Source organism: Thunnus thynnus, chromosome 11 (genome assembly GCF_963924715.1).
Source record: "Thunnus thynnus chromosome 11, fThuThy2.1, whole genome shotgun sequence".
Taxonomy (NCBI): domain Eukaryota; kingdom Metazoa; phylum Chordata; class Actinopteri; order Scombriformes; family Scombridae; genus Thunnus; species Thunnus thynnus.
The window spans coordinates 17,148,773-17,174,276 of NC_089527.1; the positions used below are offsets into that span (position 1 = coordinate 17,148,773).

At 38.5% G+C, this 25,504-nt stretch overlaps 1 protein-coding gene across 7 annotated transcripts in view; it reads left to right on the plus strand.

The window, feature by feature from the left end:
• Nucleotides 1-24,228, plus strand: part of LOC137192607 (glycerol-3-phosphate dehydrogenase, mitochondrial-like) — a 124,725-nt gene extending 100,497 nt beyond the window's left edge. For all 7 annotated transcript variants that reach the window (XR_010930593.1, XR_010930591.1, XR_010930592.1 and 4 more), the window contains 5 exons: nt 11,938-12,030; nt 12,427-12,545; nt 14,665-14,712; nt 15,627-15,727; nt 24,007-24,228. The gene's annotated coding sequence lies outside the window, so the exon portion shown is untranslated. The remainder of the gene's footprint in view (nt 1-11,937; nt 12,031-12,426; nt 12,546-14,664; nt 14,713-15,626; nt 15,728-24,006) is intronic.
• The last annotated feature ends 1,276 nt before the right edge of the window (nt 24,229-25,504 follow it).

Sequence of the window (25,504 nt, forward strand, 5' to 3'; positions counted from 1 at the left end):
TTCCCCATCCATGAGTCAGCCGAACAAAGGAGGCATGGTGAGGCTCACTCTGCCTCTGGAATTAAAGAATGAAACACATTTTTTTTCACTGAATGTTTCCAGTCCGATCGTTTAGCCCTCATGTCCACAGGAACTCCTCTCCTTTGTTCACTGTGGTAATTTACATTAAAATTCTACAAGCTAGGCTTTATTGTCTTCATTCAACACACTGTACTGACTTGTAAGCATTCAGGAGAAGTGTTAGTTGAACCTTTTCACCCATCAAAATAATCAATTGGACTGTTGAATCTATTGTGCCAGGTCTTCCAAGGTTAATACAACTCAAGAGACGTTGTTTATCATGCATAACTTTCATTTTGAACAACTATAAATGAGCATTGTCTTCATCTATGTGCTTTTTATTGCCCATGTGAGGCCTTCTGCTCCACAGCTACTCAGTTGTCATAAATGTTTAAAAAATGCCCTTTGATAACGAGTTTGTCATTGTTTGATTCAGAAATATCAACCGGCCCATTATAGTGGCAGGTATTTTTTCAATCAATACACAATAGCGCATTAATATTTAATTATTTATATGTCACTACGATATAAGAAAAAGTGGATTGTTGAGAAGCAGCAGCTGGAGCTTGTTTATTTCCCTTCTGTAGCACTTCAGCAATATGCATGTACACACATACACACACACACACACTTGTTATCTGCAGGATGTGTGTGTCTTTGTACTGTAGGTGTCCACATGTTTATGTTTGCCAATATGCCTGTCCCCGCTGTTTGTCTGAGACAGGAGGAGATGTCTTGGCAGCCTGGAGTGCTTTTTGTCCTCTAGTCATAAAGCCCAACTCCAAGGACACTCTGTCAATCTGCAGGCAGAACAATGTTGACACGTGACAGTGAACTGCTGACCATCCATGATTAGTCCGACTGTTTGTTAATGCATGGCTAAAACTATTGTATTGACTACTTTTGTTCAAAATCTGTTAATATTATCAATTGAAAGCAATTTCAGTAAAATTGCCATGAATGTCAATTCTGAACATTACCTGTATCCTCGGAAAAAATGACTTGACCGACAGACTTGTCGGAGAAAATGAATCCCCACCCCAAAACCATGACATCACCCACAAAAATACTTATTAAACTTCCAGTGCACTGAAATGATTTTGACTGATTCTCTAGGCTGTGACCCATGTACTAAACTGGGGACTTTCAGACACATACAGTGAATATAAACATATGACCTCAAAAAATGACGTGTTATAACAATGATGACTGTCTACATTTGTGTTTCTTTTGGCACTAGTTGTTTCCTTCAGTTTATTTTTGAACAAACTAGTTTCGGGGCAAACGGTGGAAAGTTGTGTAAACCATGGTGACTGGTTGTGTCTCTTGAATGAGAAAGTACACTTTTGTGTATATACTGTAGTATAAGGAATGATGGTAACCATATTCAGATTGCATAACTGCATTAGACACTAAATTATTTATCACTCATTTATATTAACTGTATGTCTATATACATTTTTCAGTATCTTCGATCTCAACCCAGGAGTCCTACACAATTAGGTAAAATTGTATGTTCAACAATGTCAAAGGTTGCACTAAATCAAACAAACCCTAATCTGCTGCCTAAAGGAGGGTACCTGCATAACCAATCCAATAAAAAATGTTTTGATCTAATGAAGCTCATAGTCAGACCAGAACAACTTTTCTTGCATCTCAAAATTAAAAATGCAGGCTTGGAGATAGCTGATAGATATCAAAATGGGTTTAAAGAGAAACATATTAACAGATGTGACCGAGCCAAGGTGAATGATACTGATCATTTTTTGGAAAATTTCTTTATGAAAAATATTTAAAACTTTTCAGACTTTTTTTAGACTGCAGTACTGATCTCTCTTAATATGTTCTGATTCAAAGTCAGATAAAGGATGTAACTCATCCTTACAAAACTTTCTGTATGATGCAGGTGTCCTTCTCTAGGCCATGTTCATTTCTCTTGTAATAGTCAATAAAAGTCTCTAACCCTGTAAATATCTACCACTATTAGTGGAAGGAGGGACAACACTGTGTATGAGAAACACTTTGCTTATAGGGTACCTATATATATAGAGAGAGACTTAAACTGGCATATGCAATAATTGTCAGCAAATTCTCTGGTCAACACATTAATATTGTCCTGGTGTGTGTGTTTGTTTTCTGGTACAGGTTATATTTGTATGAAAATCAAGTCAGCAAAGAAAGTGACAAGGACAGTGTTCCTTTTAGACATGTTAGTGGTGTGGCTCTCTAGCAAAGTCATTCTGTTGGTCGGTCCATCACTTTGGTCCAGATTGAAATATCTCAACCACTCTTTGATGGCCATGAAATTTTGTACAGATATTCATGTTCCCTAGAGGATGATTCTTACTGACTCTGGTGATCCCGTGACTTCCTCCTCTAGTGCCACCATGAGGTTGACATTTGTGTTTTTGAGTGAAATGTCTCAACAACTTTTGAATGGATTGACATGAAATTTGGTACACCCATTCATGTCCCCCTTAGGACGAATTGTAATAGCTTTGGTGATTCCCTGACTTTTCATCTAGCACCATCATCGGGTGAAAATTTAAATTTGTTAAGTACTTTGGTTTATGACCAAATACCAACAAAACTACTGACATTCCCACCAGCCTCAGCTGAACCTTGTGTTTAGTGCTAATTAGCAAATGCTAGCATGCTAACACACTAAACTAAGATGGTGAACATGGTAAACATACCTGACTCAAACAACAGTAGCCATGTTCATCATAATAAAGGAACTACGGTGTGGCTCACTTATGTGTTCCTAATAGTTTTTGGACAACAATGGAAGTCTACGGCACAGAGGAATAAGTTATATCAGGCTTTGGACGCACACACAATACTTATTTGTGGGATCAGTTCATTGTTGGTTTTGGTCTTTTTTATTGGATTTGTTGACAATAAGAAAAATATAGAATATCACCAGATATATCCTTTAAGCACTGTAAGCCATGAAGTATTAAAGCAAGAAACATGTTTCTTAATATCTTGCAGTAGATAATGACAAGCCAGATGCCGCAGCAGCCTCAGAAAACTTTCTGCAAGAGGCTAGAGTTGGAAGCTGACAATGGACAGGTGTGTGTCTCGTAACAGTCCGTGCCCAGATAAAATACGATACAAAGATCCAAACACATAACAATGTTTGACAAGTTTCAGCAAACTGTCTTAGGTGTTAGTGAGGGAATGAGCCATTGGTGTGTGAGACGTGAATGGATCTACTCAAGTAGTAACAGAGCTTGCTGTCATCCTGCACTGTGTCTCTGTCCTCCTGACAATTCACACTTATCACCAGGACACTCAATGCCATGTTAGACTTCAAATGAACTGTACAATGACCTGCAAATGACAAGCACAGAGAGTTGCAGCCCCCTGCGACTTTGGTGTGAATGAGTTTTAACCCTTTCTTAGTGAGAAAGAGGGGAAGAAAGCATAATCTATGATCCCAATGTTTCTGGAATGTTTAAAAAGGTCAATATGCTGATATTTTTGACAGCGCTTGACCTTTTGTGAAAAAAGTAACAAAACCATTGGAATTGAAATAACTTCTTTGTTTAGTTCTGGCACATAATGTATCACAGTCAAAGCATGCTGTCTCCCTGCAGCATCTGCCCATGAGTGACTTGACTGTTAATCCGTCGTATTGATCTAATATCAAAAGGTGCTATTTAAATGCAGCATAACTCCCCAGGAGCCATGATCTGTCAGTAGGCTCTGTTTGGAGTCTGGCTGAATAACTAATGCCTGTTTTGTCTGTTGCTATGTCCAGGTGGCCCAACATCTGGCCTCTACCTACAGAGGCAGTGGAAGTGGTCAAGCTCATATAACCCACAAAAAGTAGAGCAGATGTCACAGACATGAGAAGAGTAGAAAATAATAGCAATAAAAAAAAAATTAAAATACAAATGCAGTGATTTGTAATGTATAGGAATTACAACTTCAAAAGCACCATCTCCATAGTTTTGCAGCAAGTAACAACCAACAAGTTCTGATCAGACGTCTACGGGTGATGTAGGGCTGCAGTGCTGTAGCTGACTAATGTAGACAGGTGCCTGATCATGGAGAGCCCTAAAAGTAGGGAAGTGATGGGAAGCCAATATAAGAGAGACCTATTAGGGGACCTGGTCAAAAGCTTTGAACCAGCATTTAGGACCCTTTGTAAGTGATCCATGGATAAAAAAAAATGTCTATTTTTTAGCAATAGCCATTCAGTGTATTTACATTCAGTAATTATATAGTCTATATAGTAGAATTTATTCTTGGTGGCAGAGTCCGCCATTCCTTGGCTGGATTCAAATTACCTATCTGTGCATCAAAAATAGCATCTACAAAACAACAGTCATTTTAGGCCTTTTTTTTGACAGCAGATGACTTTTAAATGTTGCAGGAAGTAATGAAACAAGGAGCAGCCACAGTGAGCTGTTAGACAAAGAGTTGCAGGGGCAGGCGTTACATTTCCAACTTCTCAGCAAGGTAGCAAATTCTAAGAAGTTGTTAAAAGCAATGACGGGATAATCTGTCATTAGAAGACTGTATAACTGCTGTGTTTACTTTCAGTCTGACTCAGAGACAAGCATTAGAAATGGTTCAGATAGAAATCATGCTTATTTGAAAAGCTGTAGGAAGCTTGTGATATATGTTGTTTTGCGCGAGTCCTCATTTCCCTGAATCTCTATGATGGAGCAACCATAGGTGTTTCCAAATTAACCAGGATTTAAATCCTAAGCATTACATCTCTAACGTGTCATCATTGTCATAGGTTAGGTTTCTGTTTACACTTTGCGGGAAAGTTCCTGGAATTAAATTGCTCTACTCAGGGGGTGGTACAAAATGCAAGTTCCAGCTACTCATGGGGGGTTTCTGACAGTAATGTCAACCATGATTGGTCAAGCAGATGTGTTGTAAGTTTGCATTGTTTTCCACAACTCATTCCATTTATTCGTGTTTAAGTAAGTGGTAAAGAGGCTGTGGGTACTTGGGCTATCAATGTAACAGTACATCTGCAGAGGCAACACGGCATTAATAAAGCAGGATGTTTCTGTGTACCTGTGTTTCAATGCACAAGCAATGTTCTGAATCATAATATGCAACATGTTTGTTTTGATGCCTTTTAATACATTTGTATATAACAGTAGATTGTATGCATAGTGTTGGGGAGTATGCCATTAGTTTAATGTACCTTCTGTGTTCTCCAGTAACATTCAGGTAACAGCACTATATTACTATTGATGTATATCCAAAACATTCTGGTTTGTCAAACACAGTGGAAACACAAGACAGAACCGAACACCAAAGTTTCACAGGTTCTCAAAAGTTAAGAGAATTGACCTTATGTGGCCCATTTTCTCATTTGTTCCATTTCCAGTTTGTCTTTTTACTCCCCGTTGCTGCTGCTGCTGCTGCTATTGCTACAGTAAATACAAGTCAAAGGACTCATTTGGGAGTGCACATTTTTGAGGAGGTCGTATGACCTGACACCACCACATCCAAAGCAGATATCGAATTGAAAAAGACGATCTTTGGTGCTAACTAGCTTACAACAAGCTGAGGTAGCTTACTTTGTGGTGCAGCAGCAGCTTGATGTTTCTAAAAAATTGCAAGAGCTTGGACTCAATTTATCTATGATGATCCAGATTATTAAATTATAGACATTATTTGCATTCTTCACAAATGATCACTAAACCAGTTGATATTTGCTCGTTGGTCTGGCAGGTGATTTATCAACATGAATTAAAACTTTTCACCTATATACTGTATGTAGTATATAAGACATATTTTATCAATACTATAATTTTGAATAATCAGCTTGTTACTTTGCACTCTGTTTTGGATGAAGAAACATTCTATTATGATATCATATTCTTATAAACACATATTAAAAATGTGTGTCACCATGACAATTATAACAGTAAAACGACCAGCTGATCCCAGCACAGTGCTAGAGAACTGATCTAAGTAGTACCGCTGTAGAAGAAACTGGTCAGATATTTGATCAAATGCAAATGCAAGGTGATCACAAGTAGCAAAAGTCAATCTACACAACAAGTTAAAAGAGAAAATAACGGCGTCGTAGCACTTGTTGCTGAAATGCATGAGGTCAATAGGAAGCTCCGGGTTAAGGATCATTAAGTTGCTGCAGTGGAAGAAGTGATTATGCTGTTAAGGAGTATACACAGCCAGTGCAGCAGATGGTGCTGGGCTTCCTGAACATTAAGGCAGCTCAGGGCAAGGAACCCAAAATAAAGTGAGCAGAAGACTCATTTGTTACTGTACTATTTCTAATCTTATTTCAGAATTTAATTATATTTATTTCATTTTGATCTGGTGTTTCTTCGTTTTATGTCTCAGTAAAGCACTTTGTAACTTGCTTTTGGAAAGGGCTATAGAAATAGTTATTATTACTGGGCTGTATATTCAAAACTGACATATCCAATAGTGAACACAGGCCGAAAATCTACAATTTAGCCTGTCATATTGTTATGTCTTTTGTTAACATCAACACTGTTTATAAAGACTAATGATTGAGTAGACAAATGTATGCACAATGTGAACTATTACTGTATCAAATTAAGCCTGACACCAGCTTGTGCATTACTATCTGTTTATTATGGATGTTTTTGACAGCACTATTCACACTGGCAATAATCCCAGTACACCTCTCCCCAACCAGCTACTTCAATTCCAGCTCTGGTATTCCCGCGCATGCATTAGATTGACCTCACATTAACCGAGATACATTTGATCTTTAAGAGCCATAAATTGGCTTTTGTCATTACCATAGGTTAATTACTGAGATTTGCTCTGTACCGTTGCTACACTGAGATTGCAATAATAAGCGCCACACAAAAGCCATTCACACTGCCTGCGTGAGCACTAAATAGGCATTGTTTTGATCTTTCTATTCCTGTCGGGAGTTTTGTTTGTACTAGTCTATTATTAGCACTCTACCTTGCAGTACTTTTGATACAGTTTGATTCTGCTGAGCTTAGTTGAAACCTTGCCCTTCCTGTCATTCTCTCCTTAATAAGGTGCAGCCCAGATATACGTCTGATTGCTGTCATTGCATTCCTTACAGCACCTTTGTGAGCAGGAAACTACTCTTTGCTTTGGAGGTTTTAAATATGCATTGCAAATGCTATCTCTAGATACACAGATATTTGATTTTCTTTTATTCAAAAGCTGATAAATTCCATTTTGTAAAACAAAAACCTAAAATAATGAGCCCTATAGCAGTTCTAGAAAGACACTCATGGCACCAAAGCAGCAATAATAAATACTTTAACATTAACAATGGATCATATGACAACTTGTACATGCGAGAGGTCGCTTGTAGTGATGAACCCACAGAAAATGATCACCTGACTCTGCAGTTTTGCGTAGCTCTTTTAGCTTTTGTGTCTTTTAGCTTATTGTTTTTCAACCTGCATTTCTGTCTTGGTTCATTTGCAGGGATTCAGATATTAAAACTATGCAGGGGGCTATGTTCATGGGGGCCTTGTTACTTCATGTATATACTGAACATGAAATGCGATCCAGGAAGTCCAGATTGGGTAAACAGATCTATAAATCTGAAGACTTAGCAGATGCTAAAACACTGCACAGCGGCCCATAATATCACATATAATCACATTTTACCACTCTGTAAAGTTATCACAGCAGCAACTATTTCTTCTTTTGTCGCAACGATCGGGAGATAAACAGTAGAAATACCCTGTTCATGTTACTTTTCTCTAGATCTGTGAGCTGTGTAGTTTTCTGTTATTTGGCCTATATATTGTTATATTCAGTCAGTTTCTGAGTTTTCCAAAGTGTATCTGCCCACATGTCTTGGGTTCTATTCACCAGTCCCAGAGTGCTAAATATTTTAAAATACTTTAAACTTACTTTCAAATGTCACACATATTAATGTATTTACTGCAAAGTTCTGTAGCCCACCAATAAATAAGTAATTAAGCCTGCAACTAGATGCAGCAAAAAAGAAAATCTCCAGGGTATTCTAATTTTTGCTAGCCTTGTAGGTAAACGGTGAAGACCAACTGGACAGACAGGCCAGACGAGCAAGTTAACCACAGAAAACCAGCGAAGAAGAAACAGTATACAATTTCTGTTTCCGTGGCGACTTCCTGAAATTTTGTTTATTGCAAGCAGATTACAACATTTTCAGCGACTCTAAACCAGCTATCAAAATATACAAGAAAGAGAACAACACTCACATGAAGCTGTTCGCCATTGTTGTTATTGTCGTGTTTCTTCTTCTTTGTCTTTCAATGAAATGTCAGTGAAAAACAATGGAATGCTGCACTACTGCCACCATCTGTTTTGTCATCAATATGACAGTGTTTCTACAAAACTGTTTTACTCGTACAAACTACAATGCCTTGCCGGCATCAGGAGGCCATTTTGGAAAAGCTCTGTATCCAGGGGAGAAAATGCTGTTTTAGTCTGGACAGAGGACCAAAACAGAGAGGAAAAGATGTGTTTACGAATTTAGCTTATTGTGGACATGGTCTAAAAAAGGTGATAATATGTCAGTGTTGTGTTGACAGCTTGTTTCCACTGCCCCCAGCTGGCCAAAAAATTTGTTATTGCAGGTTTAGAAAAAAGGCATCTTTCAAACTGTCATATATTAGCACAAATAAATACTTGTCAAATGAAGTGACCATGAATAGCTTTCCTTCTTCCCTTGAAACCCTGCAGGAGGAGCCGGCAGCAGCCTCATAGCACCAAAAAACAAAATCTGCTCTGAGCAGCGAACTGACATCTGTGAGGCTCAGGTTCATGAAAATGTAGTCACAGACACAGACTTTTACTGTTGGTACCATGCTGCCTGTTTTGTGTTTTTGTTTGTGAAAATCTGATGAAATATTTTAATTCTCTCTTTTTGATTACATGCACACTGCTCTTAAAGTTGCAACATCATCATGGTATGTAGATACAGTATATCCATGTATGTAGCTTCAATACACCCAACTTGCCACTCATTAATATATCATATATGGACACCTCACATCAGCCGTACACACACTCTGCATGTGTGTGTGTATGTGTACGTGTGTGTATGTGAGAGTAAACATGCTCAGATCTGATTATTACCAGTTGGCGTTGTTTCTCTGGTGTGCCTTTATGAGAAGTGGAGAGGTTTTAGATTTCTCACCTTTAATAGAAGCCCTCTGCTGATGATCCTCTTTTAGCTCAGTAACCATGACACTCAGACATTCAGACTGATTTGTAGGATTTATAACAACACCCCAGATGTTGGCTGGAACAGCACATCCATGTTGCTGTTGATCGTATTCTGTCTCCCTGCTAAACGCTGTTGCCATAGTTCTTTTGGCCAAACCTGAGAAAGTTATAGAAATGAAACAGCACATATTGAAACATACATATTCAAAAAGTTTTAAAGTGTTATTAACCTACTTTAATATTTCCTCCACCTACGCATTGACATAGTTCAAGATGTACTGCAAGAAAGTCAACTAAAAAGAGTAGCAATAAACTTTGCCACTGACAAAAACTGTTAATGGAATTGACACTGTATGTCTTCGAAAAGTAATTAAAATGTTTGGAGGAGCTTTGGGCCGTTCGCACCAGCAGTTCATTCATTCAAACTTAGCCGAGTTATAACATAAGTGTTTACTAAGAGGAGATTCAAAATAGTTCCTACAAGTCATAAATTAAAACTAAATATTTGAAAATGTTAAAAAACTAAAATATCAACTAAATATTTACACTTATACTAACTGCCAGGAGGAACTTTTGTTTAAGCTAGCTGAATGAACCAACTGACAAAGCTAATGTTAGATTGCTAATATCTGACCCATTTAGATTGAAGAGTGAAAAGGTAACATGGAATATGGTCGTCATATCTGACCTGAAACTTTACATTTCACAGGAAAAAAATTCACAATGTACCTCAAATTAGAAAAATTTATACTAATAAAATTAGACTAAATGACCGAATAATGTTGGTTAGCTTAGCATAAATTGCATTAAACTACTACTCCTTTTAAAACACATTTCTCCAGGTATGCAGATATGAATAAAACAAAGTCCCTAACCCTAACCCTAACCCTAACCCTAACCCTAACCCACATAAGTATGGCTCTCTACATGAATTACTCTTCTTTAAGATCATAATTATCTATATCTACCACCTTACTCTATCTCCCATTATCTTCCCTCTTAAGAAATCCCATATTTCCTTAAATGTATCTTATTTCACAGTATGTAATTTTGCCATACATAACGTCATCTCCTTCATCCACTTTACCTATAGAAGGTATATTTTTACTTTTCCAGTAAGATCTATAAGCCTCTTTGCAAACTCATATTAAAGTAGTCATATTAAGGTACATACTGGCCCTGTTTTATATTCAAATCCATGTGGTATAAATTCATAATAAATATTCTTGGTTATGAAGGGAGGTGTACTGAAACCAACATCAATTGTGTGACGTACCTGTCTTACCAACCAACGTTTTTATAGGCAGTGAAAGAGTGCAGCTTTGACATTACTACATTTAGTGTCAGGGTTATCAGATTTGTGAATTTTGACAGGAGTAGCACATGTAAGCATAAATCAGTTGTATTTAATTATATATGCAAGTATTTATTGAAGACTTCTGTGTTTTATCATGTTTTCCTCTAATCATCTATTGTTAAGTCCACCTTAACATATTTCCCCCATTTTTAAAGCTCTCAGAGAGAAACAAAATCTGTATTATCATGATAACTACAACATTATTATTATTGTTTATATTATTATTATTGAGAAATGAAAGTCCAACTTTCCACAACTTGGAGGTTGTGACCACAATGCAGCTTCACTGTGAAGACGGGACTAATGTTAAGCTAGAAGTTGATGATCAGTAAATTCCTCCAAACTGCAGGCTGTCTGCTTGTTAAACCACAATGTTTCTTTTTCTGTTTCTACACATGTTAAACACAGACGTTATAACATAAAAGGTGCCCAGCTGAGTAACGGTAGTAAAGTAATGAGTAATGTAGCTAATTTTGCTGTTGAGTAATGAGTTAAGTAATGTATTTACTTTTTTAAAGAATATGTAATGTGTAAGAGATTAAACGGTTTCACACTGCCAGCCACTGAGATTAAAAGGATGTTTTTTGATATTTCCCCCAAAACAATTTCTTCTTCTTTTTAATAATAATTTAAAAAAAACAAAAAAAAAAACAATTTAAAATGCATTTACAAGTTGGCACTGTTTTTGACTGCAAAAAGGGAGGACTGAATGTGATCTCAGTTGGACTTGAAGCTCTCCACACTTTCTCTCTTTACTACACACACAAACACATCCTCTTGTGACACTGGCAGTCGTCTCCAGCTCGGTGACAATGATGAATGCAGAACATGAAACACATTAATGCAGCGGATTCTGGTCAATGTCAGGCCTTTCTTCACTGTGTCAAGTTAAACAAACAAGATCAAGCCAAAGTGAATGGTAATTGACCCTCCAGAGATTAGGCCCTTGCTACAGAAGCAGGAGGTCTTGGGTATCTCAATTTTTTTCTGAAATTTGAGATGGACCGACAGAATGTACTCTAGTCACTGTCCAAATGGTCACACTTTTATATGAGGCTATAGGCTTCTCATCCTCCTTGCAGAGGTGAATTATTATGAGAAGGCGCCATGTCTTATATTATTTCTCCGTGCAGTGCTTTATCAGCAATAGGCTGTCATTGTAATAAGTGGGTTTTACTTGCATGAGATGTCCAAAGCCGTACAGGGACATGTTTAAAATGTGGAAGTCTCTGACATGGTGATGACACATACTGTTGAAATCTAACTAATTAGGAGAGTCTTTGATTTTGAATTTCTAGTTTTAAATGATGAAACTTGTATACTTACTTTATGTCCCTCAGTGTTACAAGTATCATGCTGCTGCTGTATAATTGGAAGAATGTACCACCGAGCCAGAGGAGGTTTACCACGCTGTGAAAAGTGATGAATCTAAGGTGAATAGATCAGTTAATTTTTTGAATTCTTTCTTATAATATAATTATTGACCTCTAGTGAATGTGGAACTCATAGGAAGTGTGTGTGTGTGTGTGTGTGTGTGTGTGTGTGTGTGTGTGTGTGTGTGTGTGTGTGTGTGTGTGTGTGTAATAGGCTTTTAAATACCATTTTAAACAGTATTTTGCCGTTGGATAAGATTTTCCAATTTTGGTGATTTGGAATTTCTCAGATAACCTGACAGATTAAATGTTCCTTTATGGGTTGAGGAAATTCTCCTACTTATTAAGATAAATAACAATCGTGAACTTAAAAAAATATATCAAAATGTATTGTTGTAAAGCTGAAAACAGGGCAGTTTTTCTTGAAAGTCCATAAGTTGACATGGTTTTTCACAGGACTGCACTGCCAATGTCTGACAACTGACCAGCCAAAACAGACCCTGAACTGGACCTACGACGTGATCCAGTCTGGACTTGACCTAGAATTGAATCTGAACAACCCACTTAAGTAAAATGTAAGATGTGTACTATATGTACAAATACATCAAACTGACACATAACATTGATAAAATAACTACCAGATATGAAGGAGACATCAGAATTGGAATGGGCAAATACAATGCTTAAGTCAAGAAAAACTTTCTCCAATGCTGCCATATTTTGCTATTTTCCATTTATATTTGAAAAATGTATAAAATATCATATTTTCAAAAGGATAAATAAAATATTGAATAGTGTTGGAAGCTCTTAACACACACATCATGCTGTCTGTGTCCATGTGACATGACATATATCACACTTATATCTCATATATACACTATATCTAACACCATACTTTGATTTTTCAATAATGTAACAGCTTAAATGTCCTAACAAGAATTATTTTAATGTTGTGCTTTACATGCATGATACAGATGTGATTCAGTGAGTCACAAACAGTGGAGTAATGCTTTACTTGTTTTCCATTGGTTGTGGATTATTCTAGAAATATTACAGTATATATGCACAAAATGTTGCAAATAAACAATATTGTTTATTAAATACACACCATTGTTTTTTTTTAATTGTACTAGTGTGCCATTTGTTAAAAATGTCATGCTTGAAAACATAATATTCTGTACTATATCCTGTTTGATGGCTGATTTTTAGCCTGCAGCTCAGGGAAACACAAGCAAATGAAGAAAAGACAACATATATCACTTTACAAAGAAACACACACATTCACATTTGACAACCCAAACGTGTGGATTTGGGGAATGTGTTTCATAATTTGTGTTTTGTCAATTTGCAACGTTGTCCCTGAAGCATTGTGGTCCCTCGACCATCATACTTCTTCCAAATCCTACATTTCAATTAAAGGGTTCAAACAAATCAAAAAGAATACTAGAAATACATGTTAAACTACAGATATCCACCCTTATCCCTGCCACCATAATACAGCAGTTTTTTATAGGAACTACTTTCTACTAAAAGAAAAATAGTCCTACTGTTTTCAATTGGTCAGACATCATTAACAAAATTACATTCACCTTCATAGAGGTGGGGTAGTGGCAAAGCTTTCCTTGACTCTCAAACCCAAAACTATCTGCATGGTTAGATACCACCAGGGGCAAACAAGAAATGTGTGTTTTTTTGTGATTTGGGTGAACTGGCTCTTTATCTCTTCAGCTCTTGCTAGGGGACTTCAAGACATAATTGGAAAATTATTGCTTCCCTCACTCACTGCCATCAAAATCTGTTCATTATCCACCCCAAAAGGACTCTAAATACTAAATATTTATTAGATTAATTCAGTCAATGCCAAATGAGATACAAATCAACATTAAATGTGTTTAAATATCCTACAGAAGGTGCATGTGATTGGTTTAGAGAAATGTTATTGTCTTGCATTTTATTAAGCTGAACGGCGTGTTGTTTTTGATGCTGGCTTTTAATTTCTGTATCTGTCCGTGCAGTTGGTGTTTTTATTACTATTAATTTATCACTTGGGTTTTGTCTGCTTGGCCACTTGCATTTATAGAGTAATAAGGGAATGTATTTAATGTGCCCTGCTTTCAGTTGCAGTGTGAATTGTGAGCATGAATCAAGGGGGTTGATTAAACCATACTGTGCCAGGCTTTTAAGTGTGCTTAATTTCATACCATCCATAAATAAAGCAATTATTTTCTTATGCATACTGTCAAAGTTAAGGCTTCATGTGTTTGGCTCTGCTGTGACTATTGTAAATGTAGGCTGTTTCAAAGACTTATTGTGCATCTCTAGTTCTCTTCTGGTTAATCCACTTCTAATGTCGACTATGGGTGCTTTCATTAAGAGACGAGCGCCGTTTTTCTTTTAACAAAGCTCAAATTATGAGGGAATTGTATTTTGAATGCACTTAGGAAACTGTTATTCGTAAAGCCAGGGAGTCCTAATGCATATTTTTGTTGGGCTTAATCTACAGATTGTTGTGGCTAGCCGTGTGGGTATTATGCAATGCAAACTCCTCAAAAGAACACAAACAGAGAAATTCTCAAGACTGAGTATGTGGGAGGGCTTATCCAAGCGTCTGTTGCCAGTTTTAACACTCGAGGATACTTCATGTTGAATGGATTTATGCTTTTATTTCTAATCTTCATTGTCTCTCTCATGCAGTTGACCAGAGTCTTGTCTTGATCCTGAGCAAAGCAACGCAAAAATTAAGTAAGCTGCTGTGATCACTTACAGCCTGAAACAGTCTTTGCAATAAATAATAGTGACCAGTTGTTATAAGCATATTTTTAGTTTTCCACATCTCACTTTTTTATCTTTCTACTTTGTCTTTGGTGAATATATTTTTTGAGTAAAACATCTCACAAACTCACACAATGCCATTTGGCTTCATAACTGCTATTGTGTACACATTCAAAAGGCGTTATGTATAATCATGCATGCCTACTGGAGGACCTAAATGCATCGTAATTAGAAAATAATGGGCCGGTGTTCATGGATGGGAGGTTTCTACTTAACATTTTCCCTCGTAGCAAATGGGCTAAAGTCAAAATCAACCTGAATAGGGGCCCGTCAGACCCCAATATAAAAGTTGATCTAGCCTGTTAAAAGAGGGACATTGTGCACACAGAGGTGTAATAGCCACACTATCTCTATTAAGGCTAACAGCTCCCGTCTCCTTCAAGGTGGTCATTTAGTGGTGCTGCTCATTCAGCCTAATCAATGGTTGAAGCCGCAGCGAACCATTAAATAAAAAAAGAGGCTAGAGATGAGGTGCTTCTGATTGGGGTTAATTGGATGTAATTGGAATTTATACTGTACAGTGGACGACTCATTAAGAACACATTTAAAAATAATGTTGTTTGAGCTCAGGTCATTTAACCATTTTTACATTGAAAAAGTGTAAGGCAGGACTTGGAAAAAAACTGGTGTAATTCTCTCACTGTATCTGCCTACAGAGTGTATGTACAGCTAAATGCAAAATGTCACTTATTGATTCAATAATTACTCACGCTTCACTTGTGTTAAGGTCTGATTTTTTTTTTTGATTTATTTTAGATAAATTGTACTAAAGTGCGTTTGATTTGAGGATTCTTTTTAAATTCTTCAATTTTTATTCTTTCTAGAGTTTTGCCCATGTTGCACCGTGTGTTTTGGACAGCCAGTTTGAAGCACTGTGCCATGAGACGAGCTCAGACGGATGGATTTCAACACTAATCCGTTTGATGTAAGTGAATTTAGGTTCTAATTCATGGGCTTGTGCACTGTATAACAAGCCAGAATCAGCAACACACGGTCCATAAATTCAAGAGGAGAGCACAGAGAGAGAGACAGAGTGTGGGATGAGAGAAGGGGGTAGAAGAATATGGTGTTTAACTGGAAGGCAGTATGTTTTATCAGTCACTGGCACCATTTAGCTGACAAAAATGAGCAGGCCCAGCTCTGGGAATAGGGCCTAGGCAACGGGTGTTCACCAAATCCTCACAAGAAGAATATCAGCACTTCTCACATGCTGCTGCCTGATATCCACTGCTGTAGCTGAAAACTATCTCCATTGTCCAGTTTGATTGCCTGAATCAAACTGATTTACTGCAAATCCATCTGAGCTTTGATAAATCTATTACAGTTTCATTTCGCTGATTTCATTAACGTGAATAAAACCAGCCATGCTTTCTGCATAACTGCCTTTTAATGGCTTGGCCCTGTCACCTGCCTCAGTATTAATCCCTCTGACTTATTGCTCCGCAGAGGGAATGAGTAATGGGTATTTGAATGTGATCAGCACAGTACAATGCAATTAAGGAACCAGTACTGTTCTGTGCCTTTAATCCTGAACTAATTTGAATTGCAGTTTGATAGCACTGTGAATCCTGCATAATTATGTAGGGTGCATATTAAACTCTGTGACAAACCGAAGAGGCCTTTAACTAGCCCTGCCATGAGGAGAGCAGCCAGGAGAGCGACAGTAAGGTAGCCAGCCACAGCACACTGGAAGTCTCAATTACCACTGTCTTGGCTGACAGGTGGAAGCTGGGGGGTGGGGGTTGGTTGACACTACCGTTTCTTTCTTTTTTTTTTATCCCCAACCTCAACAATTATGTACAAGTGTCATTTTACCCTCAAAGAACAGATACATCAAGTGTGAATCAGAGAGGGTCACTATGGTCTGTTCTTCAAGGTCTGCATTTAACATGTCTCCACTGGCACTTTAACTTGAAATTTAATCTTTTTCTGTTCGTTTTGCTAGTTATTTTTGCAACATAGCAGCTGAGGTAAGTATAGCGTGGTAGATGTATCAGGGGTGTCTTAAAGAGAGCACATAATGTGATTGTATCCTCATGTGACAGTAGCAGAAAAAAAACTAACACGAAAGAAGCAATAAATACTTCCATCAGAAAGTTGCCTCATGCCATGTACCACAAGTGGTCTGACTTGGGCATATTTCACACCGCCTTAAAATATTCTTAACAGTGAGCTATTCTGCTTCACACAAGATTGAGCCAGAGAGCGAAGAACAGAGGGATAGAGCGAGGGGTGAGAAAGAGACGCAGAGACAGAGACAGAGGGGACAAGAGGAAGAAGAGAGAGACACAGAGGGGGCTGCTGGCTAAATTAAGCCATTGTGACTCAAAATCCTCCTTTAATAAGGTTCATGCTGTCTACAACTTCATCATTTTCTCCTGAATGATAATTACTTTATTCAATCATGTTCAAGGTTTTAGTGAAAGCTAGCATTGATTGATTAACTTCAATTACCATGCTTGCATTTGCATAGATAAAAACTGCTTTTCAATTTGTGAGTGGCACGCGGGTGGAAACCCTGCCTTGATATTTGCATTTCAATGTGAACGGTGAAGGATAAAGGTGGGAGCGGGGTATGATCACTGCTAAGCCCTTTCTGGTCGGCTGCGCCAGCATCTATTTTTCCATAAACACCCTTTGTTATGATGTTGGTTTGCTCCCTCCACGCAGAGAGAGCCAGCAGTGAGCTCTGTTTGCAGGCTGGCTTGACGGCTCTGTTGGGGGATTAGGCTGCGTTGCACTACAACTCAGTCGAGAGCTTAGGTGAGCTCGGGCTGTGGCACTGCACCGCTCTCACAACAGTCGTATACCAAGCACACGAATAGACGACTGTTGGGAAATTTCACACTCCAAAGAATTGTATATGGTCATACTATATCTATAGGCTAACTGAGCTAATGAAGATGCACATGTGTAGAGAGCAAGAGGCAGTGGGAGATAATTACAATTATCACATGTCTATATCAATCCTCATTAACCAGAATGAAAAACATATATGAACCTGCACAATTTATCTTGATGGACGTCTCCTGCGTTCAACCATGAATTTATTTGAATTCTGTCAACTTTTGTCATGCACCTTATATCTTATCTCATCTACAAAACTACACGCTCATTTTCAACAAGATATCCTCCTTCTTGACAAGCTGAAATTTTTTTTTTCTTCTTGCCAACTTCAGGTGCTAATGGAAAAACCAACAGATACTTGTAATTGTGCTATTGTAATTGGAAGGCATGAGCACCTAAGTGTGAAAAAAGTCCATAGCCACTTGATCAATGTGAGCTAAAATAAAAATAATGAGAGAAGGTGGTTTTATGATATATAGAATTTCCATTTTTGCTGCAATCCTTGCATGTACTGTACAACTATACAGTGACTGAAATCACAGCTGTGCCACTTATGCATGAGTATTGGGATTACTGTCACCTTTGTCTGCATATTTTTCTTTGATTAATGTCACCCAAATGCTGTGTCTTCCAATTGAGAACCCAGTTCATTTGCATGATTTTTTGTACATGGTGCAAATTTGGGGATAAATTAGTCAGTCTCCCATCTTTGTTGGCAAGGCACTGAGTGATTTTTACTGAAGGGAAGGAGTCTCAGAGCAATACTTACAGAGAATTACACCTGTGAGATATGCTAATCATCAACACAGCCATAATGACCTTATTTACCTTCATATAAAAGACGGAAATTAGCATTAGGTTCCCTAAATGAACAGGGAGTTAATAATCAAGGCACTCACTTTTACCCCCTATTTGTTAGCTCGAGAGGCTAAAACGGCAGCCCCAATATGTTTAGTTGCAGGCAACCATCAGTCGATGTCTTTAAAACATATTATGGCACCATCTCCTATTGCTGCCTTGGAGGGGAATTCCCAGATGGTGGGCTATGATTAGGTAGTTCACTTAGCTGTTTAGAAATGAGCATCTGGAAACACAGGTTGAATTAACACCACTGGGTCCCTCATTTTCTCTAAATGAGTGTCATTCAATTAATCTAATTATTAGGCATTCAAAAACTGAAGGACTAATAGATTCCTATTATCCCATCATTATCATCTCTTACTCATGAGTGCTTACATTTCTGAACAGGCTCACATGTGTTTAGTACCAAATCAAACAGCCTCCAGCTTCGCTCTTATGCCTTCAGCTTACCCACCAAAGAATTGGGAAAAATGACAGACTTGGCTACTTTAAATTGTCTCATTTGCATTGTGCTTTGCTTTCTACTGCGCAGTGAGTTTCAATTGTTCTTATTCTTGGTCCTTTTAGATGCAGAGCCCTGCTGGTTTTCATTTTTATCATGTAATCAGGGACTGATTTAGACCTAGAACACCAGCTGAATGAAATTAACTATCTACCAGGACTGAAAACAAGTAGCACTCTCGGTACTGAGGAGCAGGATTGAGAGCCACTTAATTACAGCACTGTATCCATGACAAAATAAAATGTACCTCAGAGGCATCATTACCAACAAATGTGCAGATATAATGCTCGGACAGATCAATGTTATAGGTTTAAAATTCAAAAATATCAACTCTTAAAGCAATTACAAGTGAGAAAATTGGCAATCACATCAGAGGAGAGCTATTTCAGAACAACTTAGCCATATCCTACCCAGGACTCCTGTGGCTACTTCTGCTACATTGGTTGCAAACAAAAAGAGGTTGAACTACTGGATTTTGAAAACATCTTCCTCCTGTCACTTCACACTATCTGACATAATGGACGAGCGAAATGGATGATCAGTGTCAGCCCCTCATCAGCCACCTCCTTTCACATGGATCATGTGATGCAAGCCTAAAGTGGCCCATGTCGTGTCTCTCTCTGTGCCACCCGCCCCCGCGGAGCCCCCCACCGGCCGGAAGGGCCCTCTCCCGGGGCTGGAGTGTCTCCTGCTGGGACCGCTGAGCCGCTGGCGAGGGAGGGGAGCGAGGAGGAAGGCGGGGGTTACACAGACCTGGAGAACATTGTCAACAGCCCACAACCTCCCCCCTCCACCCCATCCTATTCTCCTATCCTCTGTCCCTTATCACCCTCCCCCACGTATAGACAGACACTCTTCCTGCTGTATATATGTGTGTGTGTGTGTGTGTGTGTGTGTGTGTGTGTGTGTCTGTGTGTGTCATTTGTCTCCATATGGGCTTCTCTGGTGGATGCGTGTGTCAGAAAAAGAGAGAGAGACCGCGTTTTCATACAGGTCTGATAGAACCACATCAGCTCGTGTGGTTGTGTGTGAGTGATTTTCAGTATGTGTGTGTGTGTGTTTGTGTGTGTGTGTGTGTGTGTGTGTGTGTGTGTGTATGAGCGAATGACTGAGTGAGTAAACATATCCCAGGGAAGAACTAACCTCATGAACTGAAAAATTGGGGGAAGACATCAACAATAAATGTCAAATACTGTAAAGACATAATCACACAGAGGATAATTTGCGATAAATTACAGACAGATGTCAATTAAATCATTAGCTTGTTAGACTAGATTTGATCCTTTAAAGCAGCATCCAAAAATAACTGTTTTGTTAACATTAATTTCCTGTATTTTAGAGTGCTTTTTATCTTTTTTCCCATTCATATAAACACACTTCACGCCCCCTAAACAGGCCCTCTATCAGCCTCTCTTCAGTCCAGCTCGGTCTATAATGCAAACACTTGATTCACAAAGAAGAGATACCAATTTCTTCTCAGCAAGAGATATATCAAGGACGTTAAACAAAGCAAACAGCTGCATCGAATATTGATGGCGCAAAGCTAAGCCTTCAATTTGAGCCTTCCCTCAGAAGAAAGCAGAACTTAGCTTCAAATATATTCCTGGTAGAAAAGAGAGCGTATTGTGTTATCATGAGAGTCTGTTTACCTAGTGAATCTACATATGGCTATCTAATATCTTTGTGCCATTGAGCAGGTTGGAGGCTGGAGTCCCAGGGGTTTCAAGGCTGGGATTATGCATGGCGGGGGTTGAACTATTGCCCCTGTGTGATTGAAAGACCTCCACCAGTTTAGGCCCTGTTTATTGTACATTTGCATTGCTCAGTTCCATGAGACTGCTGGGAACTATCAGTCGCCAGGCAGCTCATATCGAGGCTGCTATAATTCGGTTTCCTCCGGATCCCCCTCATGCCTTCCAGCCAGCAGGTGAGGCTGGGGGCTTATAGGCAATCATTTAGTCTGATTGACCAGGATATACTCTGATCAATATCTCACACCAGGCCCCACACGGTGAGAGAAAACAAGTCAAATGTTTGTGTATTTCAAGCCAGTATTTACACTGGCACTCAGGATTAAATACCAAAACACAGTCCTTCATTTGGAGTAAAGAGGGATACTTCATTTATGTGAAAAACGTAAAATCAGAGATATTGAACTTTTACATTTTTCCATATGCTTTGTGTCAATCAGTTGTTTTCCGAATCATCCTCTACCACTGAAGAGCAGAACTATTAACAAAGATAATTGCATTTGGATCCATGCCCTGAAGTGGTCAACTATGCAATTTCACTAATTCATCCTGGTGAAAGGTTGACCTTAAGAAATGTAATTACACACACCTGAGTTACATAAGAGCCCAAGAGGTCTGCAAAACGTTTACTGGTGAAGAAGGTATAATTACCAGAAAACAATTAGCCCATTGTCATGGCAGTTGGCGAGAAAATGCAGTTCCAATGCAGCTCCTGGCTTTAAACAAACAACTGATTATGAAAACGCTGTAGCTAAATCCCATGCTGTCAATATTAAGACAAGAAGAAAGCTAGTCTGATTTGTTAATTTGTTTTTTTTTATGTAATACTGAAAATCAAATTATAAAAATTTTGGAGAAACATAATGCACCTGCCTCTTTTTAAGGTATACAGTGGGGAGCGGCATTAGTTCTACATGACCACGTGGAATTAAGTGGTTTAGAGTAACCTGGTATAAACACAAATCATTTATGAATTTTAATAGGCCCGCCCATGCCTCATAACTATGCATGACTTCATACTTTCATAATTGACAGGAAATATGAACTAGGCCAAGGGTCACCTATTAGAATGACTTTTCATTTAATTTTTTGACAGCCCAATACACAAACGCGGGGTGGATTTCTTGAGCATATTCATGTAGTGCACAGGAACCTTTTCTAGTGAAATCTAGCAGCAATCCCCCGAGGCCAGGGCCGCCTCTCTTATAATTACACAGTACTACACTTTGTACTAGTGAGGTAGATCTCCCTGAAAGTCGCAGAACGTCTGAACTGTTCAAATGGGAATTCAATTTGTCCATTACAGTATAACACTGCAGGTACATTTCGGAGATTAAAAACAAAACTCACAGAGCCAGAAATGCACACGCCACGGCACGTTACAGACGAAACTGTGCTGAGTTGACAGGTATGTTGTGCGCTGTTATATCACCTTTACTCGGGGAAGTCGACCGTGCACACTGAGCAAATATAGAGTGTTGCCTTTTGCTCAAGTTCAGCTGTAGGTCAGGATAACCCCCCCATCCCTGACACCTACCCTGACCATGGCTGTTCTTTGGCAGAGAGGTGTTCATATACAATAGAACAATATGCAGTGGGAGGTCGAGGAATGTGGGCCCTATCACCCCCCTTTTAGCACAAGCTAAAACTCATTGTATCCCTAAGATGTAAATCTACACCTCTGGGCTATAAAAGTGCTACAAAGAGGGTTCTTGACTGAGTAAATTAACATTCATCCCACTCGCAATTAAGCGGACAGACTGACATTGTAGCTCCTACATCGCAGCAACACTGGGGGCTTTGTTGACATGGCGTCTGGACAGAGGAAAAACCAGAGGAAAATATTTTCAACTGAGTCATCGACTGGACATTGGTATCTGGAGACTGGAGTCTGAGTACAAAACAAGACACTTTAAAGCCTTGCATGAATTTCAGCTCATTAAGATCACCCTCACACCACAGAGAGCAGAAAGCGTCAATCCCAGTTTGTTATTTTAACGTGCACTCCTGACCAGTTACGGACTGTACATCAAACTGTTTTTCTAACACAATTGAAGAGAAAAAAAACAGGTTTATATCCATGATCCAACAGCAAGTGCACGTGTATCCACAGTTGGACCTAATATGAAAAGTGAATTGGTTTAATTCTACAACAGATGGTGCTGGATGTTCATGTCATTTATAGCCTGCAAAAAGGAGTCAATAACAAGCACAGAGACACAACAGTTTCACGTGAAGCTCATAAAAAAAAACTATTCTTGTTTCTTATATGGACTAAAGAGAGGAAATAAAATGTCTGCAGAAAATTACATTTAAAAACAACGCATCTTGGCAAATATTAAACACACACACATTGGTTAATACTGGATATAAGAGCACATCACTGAAAGCATGAATACATTACCATCTGCTGCTTTTAATCCCAGACAGTTACAGTAGTGGCATGTTTTGGTAAAAGGATATCATTAATCATGGGTATAATCAGATGACATCAGGTCATGGCCCACTAAGTGTGTTTTCCTCATTATGGTAATATGGAGGAGAGGGGTGTGTTTCCGCTCTTTTTTACTTTGACACTTCTTTTCATGACAACCTACTCCTGATGCTGGAGGAAGAAAAAAAAAATTAGGAGCTTGAACACAACGCCCATCTCTTTCAATAACTATAATCTGACAAATGGCAACTTAAATCTTAATAGCCTCATTTAATAAGAGACTTTGCGGTTTTAAACTGAATATCACACTTAACTAAAGGCTACCGTATTTTAGCTGCAAAGAGACAGCAAAGCAAAAGTACAGGTGTGCTGTAGAGAGAATATTTACAGTTACTTATGATTTCTGAATGAGGAAGTAAAGGAGAAGTCCACTTGCTCATCTTCAAAATGTTTTTTTTTCTTTTTTTCCTGTGTCACAGTTTATGTGGCATCAGATCCTCATTCAAGTCATCCCAACTACAGCTTATGAATAGACTGAAAGCATTTCTGTGGCAGTAGAAAATAAACCCTGAGGCTATTTACTGTCTCCTTGATATATGAAGTTTGTGGTTTTGATTGTGTGTGATTATGTTCTGGGAGAATGACCTTTAGTGGCAACCGTATTGTAATATAATGAGGATGTGTCAGTCGGCAGGAGTACAGTGATGAGACGAGACCAGGCAACCGGCGCTTAGAGCATCGATCTGCCGGCACCATGAGTGTAGAGGAGAATCTGAAATATTTCAACACCTCCTTCTCCCAATATACAGGTGGATACGAGATCTCATCGAGCTGCTCTGAGGCACTTGAGGCAGCCTGAGCCGTCGGGTACAATAAGAAACAAGACAGAGGTATATGGACCCTCCCTTCTGTGATTAATGATGAGCAATAAATCGCCCATTTTTTCCTGAATCATACACAATAATAGCAATAACATTACAAAAACTGTGTAAAACAACAGTCATTATTAAAAAAATATAATTTCTCCTTTATTTATTAGCTTGCTCAGTAAATTACATAAACCTCTATTATAAGATGTATCAGGGAATATGACAATGTTGTATCATACTAATGATGATCAATGTGGACAAGATAAAAAACGGTTGGAGCGGAGGTGAAAGGAGAGGTGGTGCAGATTGATATGTTGATGGATTCTCTTACCTCCACCTTCTCATTAACTCTGGCCTGGGTAATATGACCTGGGAGAGATTTTCTCCTCCTACTTCAGTCCTAACACTGAGTCTCTAAGCCCTGCTTGGTAAGCCCTATCTCATAAAGCACAATTAAGTGGGCCAATCAGACAGGCTTAAAGTCACTCCTCTAGTGCCTTAACTCCATAATTAACCAAAATACATCATCAGCAATGAATCAGCCCCATGGATTTCAATCATAATCATAGTCAATCATAATTTTGTAATTTGCTGTGACTTTTTCTACAAGGACTACTTAGTGTGATTTGGGCTAATGGGATTTAAAAATCAATATTTTTTAGTCAGTTTCGTTTTTCTTAAAAAAAAAAATTAAAAAAAATCGAAACTACACAAATAAGAAATGTGGTTTTGAGTGAATCTGTGTGTTGGTTGAGTGTGATTTGAGTATGTAGTGAATAGTTTATCTCTGGGGTGTAAGCCCTAACTATGGAAGCAGAGCACCAGTGAAACATTAATCACCAAAGTATTATGGCTCATATCCTTGGACAGCACATTAATTCAGGTGGCTATTAGGCTGCCTTGCAGCCAACCTTCGAAAAAGGTCCACATTGAAATTCAGTTGACAGTGTACAGTGTGCAGAAAGCTAACTATGGCGGTTCTGCATCCCAACAATAAGCAAAACAAATTGCAAATATGAATATAACCAATATATGAGTATATTTAGAGGAGCGGATGCTGCAACAAAAACCAAGAACAGTGGACTTCAGTGGGCAGTCGGTGTAATCATCCTGGACTGGCACAACAGTCTTCCCTGTATTCCTTGTCAATAGAGACAGACGCTCTACCTGCAGATGGAAAATAAAAAAAAAAAAAAAAAGGCTGAAGAAACACCAATTAGAAAGGCGCTCTCTCCTGCACTCCCTCAGAAAAGCCAGGCTCCGCTAAAGGTCAGCCTGAAATTTGAATGACAGGGCCAAAGTCTTTTACTCATAATTTTTGTGTTTGCAATAGATTTTGGAGCAATTCACAGCCTTAAAGGCCTTAAGTGGAACAGCAATTAATTGTAATGAATAATCTGACAAATCTGGTTGACATATGGCCGCTAATACTCCTCCT